The sequence below is a fragment of the Xenia sp. Carnegie-2017 genome, unplaced genomic scaffold, assembly GCF_021976095.1.
Source record: "Xenia sp. Carnegie-2017 unplaced genomic scaffold, XeniaSp_v1 HiC_scaffold_6, whole genome shotgun sequence".
In the NCBI taxonomy this organism is placed as follows: domain Eukaryota; kingdom Metazoa; phylum Cnidaria; class Anthozoa; order Malacalcyonacea; family Xeniidae; genus Xenia; species Xenia sp. Carnegie-2017.
Window position 1 is genome coordinate 4184408 of NW_025813526.1, and position 6712 is coordinate 4191119.

General features: G+C 27.9%; 3 non-coding genes across 3 annotated transcripts; all 3 read left to right on the top strand.

Annotated features, from left to right (window-relative positions):
* Nucleotides 1-868: 868 nt before the first annotated feature.
* On the top strand, nucleotides 869-941 carry Trnai-aau. The gene has a single exon. It is a non-coding gene; the product is annotated as a tRNA-Ile (tRNA).
* Nucleotides 942-3498: 2557 nt separating this feature from the next.
* On the top strand, nucleotides 3499-3571 carry Trnai-aau. Its single transcript has one exon. It is a non-coding gene; the product is annotated as a tRNA-Ile (tRNA).
* Nucleotides 3572-6130: 2559 nt separating this feature from the next.
* Nucleotides 6131-6203, top strand: Trnai-aau. Its single transcript has one exon. It is a non-coding gene; the product is annotated as a tRNA-Ile (tRNA).
* The last annotated feature ends 509 nt before the right edge of the window (nucleotides 6204-6712 follow it).

Consider the following 6712-nt stretch of genomic DNA (forward strand, 5'->3'; position numbering starts at 1 on the left):
TTATGTATAGTCTATTAGCTCAGTGGAAGAGTGTTATGCTAATAATGCCAAAGTTGAGAGTTCGATTCTCTCACAGACCATTTCCTATACTGATAGTTTTTCAAAACTGGTTAATTTAAGTATCAATATTTATGACAGAAATAAACATTATTAAATGCCTTTTTTAGCTACAATTTTTTGAAATCAAATTTTCCTATCAAATTATAATTTAAAAAACTCAAGAAATATCCAAATAATTAATAAAAATAAAACTGTTGATGTCAGAATCATAAAGTGATACTTTAGACTCTGGAAAATTATAATAAAGAAAGAAATGCCACAAAAGGGGAATAAAACTTGTTTTATAATATCAAAATGATTTGTATGTTTAATGTGTTAGTTGAACCTATATTGAAATTGAAAAAAAGTCAACAAAAAGCCTTCTCTTTGGTTTTTCATTCTAGTTATACCTAAAAATTGATTGCTTGTGGAACCTACCTTGAAAAGAAAGTCTGTTACTTATATTTTCTACATCTACAAGTTAGATGAGGGCAGTTATTCATATTAACATTGCTCAGATATGTTGCATCAAAGTATTTTAATTACTTCGAGAAAATAATTTCTGAATATGGTCTAGCAGTGAACAATATTTTCTAAATTCGTCGATTATAAAGCCATATTTTAGCAATTTAAAACATAAATTTCTTGACAATATTGGTCAAGGAAATTAAAGTTCCAACATCAGTACCAAGTATATCAAAAAAGAAAATCAGTCAATCCCAGTGGCATCCCTAGGATGTTCTGACTAGGGGTGAATATGTAACCGTCAAATCTTCAAATATTTATACCATTTTGTAAGTATTTACTTAATATAACCACGTCAATGTCAGGTCTATTAGCTCAGTCGGAAGAGCGTGGTGCTAATAACGCCAAGGTCGAGAGTTCGATCCTCTTATAGACCATTTCCTATACTGATAGTTTTTAAAATTGTTTAATATTAGTATCAACATTTATGACAGAAATAAACAGTATTTAATGCCTTTTTTAGGTTTACTTTCTTTATATTAAATTCCTCTTAAATTATAATATAAAAAACTTAAGAATTCTCAAATAATTACTAAGATAAAACTTTTAATGTTGGCAAGATAAAGGGGCATTTAGGTTGTGAAAAAGTTTCATGAAGAAAAAGTTCCACAAAGGCATCAATAAAACTTGTTTTATAATATGAAAATATTTTGTACGTTTAATGTAATAGTTAAACCTGTATTGAAAGTTAAAAAAAGGAAACATAAATCCTTTTATTTGGCTTTTCATTTTAGTTATAATGTATATAAAAATTCATTGCTCGTAGAACCTACGTTGAAAAAGAAAATCTGTCACTTATATTTTCCACATCTACAAGTTACATGGGGCGATTCCACATCTTAACATTGTTTTAGATATATGGTATAACACAATTGCTTCTGAGACAATAATTTTTGTATATGACCTGGCAGTGCGCAATGTTTTGTAAATTATTTGATGATAAAGCCATATTTTAGCCATGTAAAACATAAATTTTTACATAATTTTGTTTAATCAATTTAAATTTCCCACCTCAGTACCAAGTACATCAAGAAAGAAAATTAGGCAATTGCAGTGGCATTGCTTAGTATGTTCTGACCAGGGGTGAAGATTGAACCGTCAAGTCTTAAAAAATAAATTTTTGATCACTATTGCACTATTTGGTTTATAAACTTACACCCTATTTAAAATTATGTACATGATATTTGATTATTATTGTATGGTCTATTAGCTCATAAGGAAGAGCTTGCTTTTATTACTGGCAAGGTCGATAATTTGATCTTCTGACAGGCCAATTTTGTTAATGACACTTTTAAAACTCTTTAAATTAAGTATTAATATTGATTTTAAAAACAGTATTTAATACTTTTTTTATGTTCACTTTTTTGAAATCAAATTTTCCCATCAAATTATAATTTAAAAAACTCAAGAAATATCCAAATAATTAACAAAAATAAAACTGTTGATGTCAGAATGATAAAGTGATACTTTAGACGGTGGAAAATTATAATAAAGAAAAATGCCACAAAAGCATGAATAAAACTTGTTTTATAATATCAAAATGTTTTGTATGTTTAATGTATTACTTGAACCTATATTGAAATTGAAAAAGTCAACAAAAGCCTTCTATTGGCCATTCATTCTAGTTATAATATAACTAAACATTGATTGTTCGTGGAACCCACCTTGAAAAAAATGTCTGTCACCTATATTTTCTACATCTACAAGTGAGATGAGGGCAACTATTCATACTAACATTGCTTAGATATATGGCATCAAAGTATTTTAATTACTTCCGAGATAATAATTTCTGGATATGAGCTAGCAGTGCACAATGTTTTGTAAATTAGTCAAATGTAAAGCCATATTTTAGCAATGTAAAATATAAATTTCTTGACAATATTCGTTAATGAAATTAAATTTCGAACATCAGTACCAAGTATATCAAAAAAGAAAATCAGTCAATCCCAGTGTCATCACTAGGATGTTCTAACTAGGGGTGAATATGTAACTGTCCTAGGGGTGAATATGTAACTGTCAAATCTTCAAATTTTTACACCATTTTGTAAAAATCTACTTGATAAAGCCATATTTATGTATAGTCTATTAGCTCAGTCGGAAGAGTGTTATGCTAATAATGCCAAAGTTGAGAGTTCGATTCTCTCACAGACCATTTCCTATACTGATAGTTTTTCAAAACTGGTTAATTTAAGTATCAATATTTATGACAGAAATAAACATTATTAAATGCCTTTTTTAGCTACAATTTTTTGAAATCAAATTTTCCTATCAAATTATAATTTAAAAAACTCAAGAAATATCCAAATAATTAATAAAAATAAAACTGTTGATGTCAGAATCATAAAGTGATACTTTAGACTCTGGAAAATTATAATAAAGAAAGAAATGCCACAAAAGGGAATAAAACTTGTTTTATAATATCAAAATGATTTGTATGTTTAATGTGTTAGTTGAACCTATATTGAAATTGAAAAAAGTCAACAAAAGCCTTCTCTTTGGTTTTCATTCTAGTTATACCTAAAAATTGATTGCTTGTGGAACCTACCTTGAAAAGAAAGTCTGTTACTTATATTTTCTACATCTACAAGTTAGATGAGGGCAGTTATTCATATTAACATTGCTCAGATATGTTGCATCAAAGTATTTTAATTACTTCGAGAAAATAATTTCTGAATATGGTCTAGCAGTGAACAATATTTTCTAAATTACGATTATAAAGCCATATTTTAGCAATTTAAAACATAAATTTCTTGACAATATTGGTCAAGGAAATTAAAGTTCCAACATCAGTACCAAGTATATCAAAAAAGAAAATCAGTCAATCCCAGTGGCATCCCTAGGATGTTCTGACTAGGGGTGAATATGTAACCGTCAAATCTTCAAATATTTATACCATTTTGTAAGTATTTACTTAATATAACCACGTCAATGTCAGGTCTATTAGCTCAGTCGGAAGAGCGTGGTGCTAATAACGCCAAGGTCGAGAGTTCGATCCTCTTATAGACCATTTCCTATACTGATAGTTTTAAAATTGTTTAATATTAGTATCAACATTTATGACAGAAATAAACAGTATTTAATGCCTTTTTTAGGTTTACTTTCTTTATATTAAATTCCTCTTAAATTATAATATAAAAAACTTAAGAATTCTCAAATAATTACTAAGATAAAACTTTTAATGTTGGCAAGATAAAGGGGCATTTAGGTTGTGAAAAAGTTTCATGAAGAAAAAGTTCCACAAAGGCATCAATAAAACTTGTTTTATAATATGAAAATATTTTGTACGTTTAATGTAATAGTTAAACCTGTATTGAAAGTTAAAAAAAGGAAACATAAATCCTTTTATTTGGCTTTTCATTTTAGTTATAATGTATATAAAAATTCATTGCTCGTAGAACCTACGTTGAAAAAGAAAATCTGTCACTTATATTTTCCACATCTACAAGTTACATGGGGCGATTCCACATCTTAACATTGTTTTAGATATATGGTATAACACAATTGCTTCTGAGACAATAATTTTTGTATATGACCTGGCAGTGCACAATGTTTTGTAAATTATTTGATGATAAAGCCATATTTTAGCCATGTAAAACATAAATTTTTACATAATTTTGTTTAATCAATTTAAATTTCGCACCTCAGTACCAAGTACATCAAGAAAGAAAATCAGGCAATTGCAGTGGCATTGCTTAGTATGTTCTGACCAGGGGTGAAGATTGAACTGTCAAGTCTTAAAAAATAAATTTTTGATCACTATTGCACTATTTGGTTTATAAACTTAAACCCTATTTAAAATTATGTACATGATATTTGATTATTATTGTATGGTCTATTAGCTCATAAGGAAGAGCTTGCTTTTATTACTGGCAAGGTCGATAATTTGATCTTCTGACAGGCCAATTTTGTTAATGACACTTTTTAAAAACTCTTTAAATTAAGTATTAATATTGATTTTAAAAAACAGTATTTAATACTTTTTTATGTTCACTTTTTTGAAATCAAATTTTCCCATCAAATTATAATTTAAAAAACTCAAGAAATATCCAAATAATTAACAAAAATAAAACTGTTGATGTCAGAATGATAAAGTGATACTTTAGACGGTGGAAAATTATAATAAAGAAAAATGCCACAAAAGCATGAATAAAACTTGTTTTATAATATCAAAATGTTTTGTATGTTTAATGTATTACTTGAACCTATATTGAAATTGAAAAAGTCAACAAAAGCCTTCTATTGGCCATTCATTCTAGTTATAATATAACTAAACATTGATTGTTCGTGGAACCCACCTTGAAAAAATGTCTGTCACCTATATTTTCTACATCTACAAGTGAGATGAGGGCAACTATTCATACTAACATTGCTTAGATATATGGCATCAAAGTATTTTAATTACTTCGAGATAATAATTTCTGGATATGAGCTAGCAGTGCACAATGTTTTGTAAATTAGTCGAATGTAAAGCCATATTTTAGCAATGTAAAATATAAATTTCTTGACAATATTCGTTAATGAAATTAAATTTCCAACATCAGTACCAAGTATATCAAAAAAGAAAATCAGTCAATCCCAGTGTCATCACTAGGATGTTCTAACTAGGGTGAATATGTAACTGTCCTAGGGGTGAATATGTAACTGTCAAATCTTCAAATTTTACACCATTTTGTAAAATCTACTTGATAAAGCCATATTTATGTATAGTCTATTAGCTCAGTCGGAAGAGTGTTATGCTAATAATGCCAAAGTTGAGAGTTCGATTCTCTCACAGACCATTTCCTATACTGATAGTTTTTCAAAACTGGTTAATTTAAGTATCAATATTTATGACAGAAATAAACATTATTAAATGCCTTTTTTAGCTACAATTTTTTGAAATCAAATTTTCCTATCAAATTATAATTTAAAAAACTCAAGAAATATCCAAATAATTAATAAAAATAAAACTGTTGATGTCAGAATCATAAAGTGATACTTTAGACTCTGGAAAATTATAATAAAGAAAGAAATGCCACAAAAGGGGAATAAAACTTGTTTTATAATATCAAAATGATTTGTATGTTTAATGTGTTAGTTGAACCTATATTGAAATTGAAAAAAGTCAACAAAAGCCTTCTCTTTGGTTTTCATTCTAGTTATACCTAAAAATTGATTGCTTGTGGAACCTACCTTGAAAAAGAAAGTCTGTTACTTATATTTTCTACATCTACAAGTTAGATGAGGGCAGTTATTCATATTAACATTGCTCAGATATGTTGCATCAAAGTATTTTAATTACTTCCGAGAAAATAATTTCTGAATATGGTCTAGCAGTGAACAATATTTTCTAAATTCGTCGATTATAAAGCCATATTTTAGCAATTTAAAACATAAATTTCTTGACAATATTGGTCAAGGAAATTAAAGTTCCAACATCAGTACCAAGTATATCAAAAAAGAAAATCAGTCAATCCCAGTGGCATCCCTAGGATGTTCTGACTAGGGGTGAATATGTAACCGTCAAATCTTCAAATATTTATACCATTTTTGTAAGTATTTACTTAATATAACCACGTCAATGTCAGGTCTATTAGCTCAGTCGGAAGAGCGTGGTGCTAATAACGCCAAGGTCGAGAGTTCGATCCTCTTATAGACCATTTCCTATACTGATAGTTTTAAAATTGTTTAATATTAGTATCAACATTTATGACAGAAATAAACAGTATTTAATGCCTTTTTTAGGTTTACTTTCTTTATATTAAATTCCTCTTAAATTATAATATAAAAAACTTAAGAATTCTCAAATAATTACTAAGATAAAACTTTTAATGTTGGCAAGATAAAGGGGCATTTAGGTTGTGAAAAAGTTTCATGAAGAAAAAGTTCCACAAAGGCATCAATAAAACTTGTTTTATAATATGAAAATATTTTGTACGTTTAATGTAATAGTTAAACCTGTATTGAAAGTTAAAAAAAGGAAACATAAATCCTTTTATTTGGCTTTTCATTTTAGTTATAATGTATATAAAAATTCATTGCTCGTAGAACCTACGTTGAAAAAGAAAATCTGTCACTTATATTTTCCACATCTACAAGTTACATGGGGCGATTCCACATCTTAACATTGTTTTAGATATATGGTATAACACAATTGCTTTCAGACAAT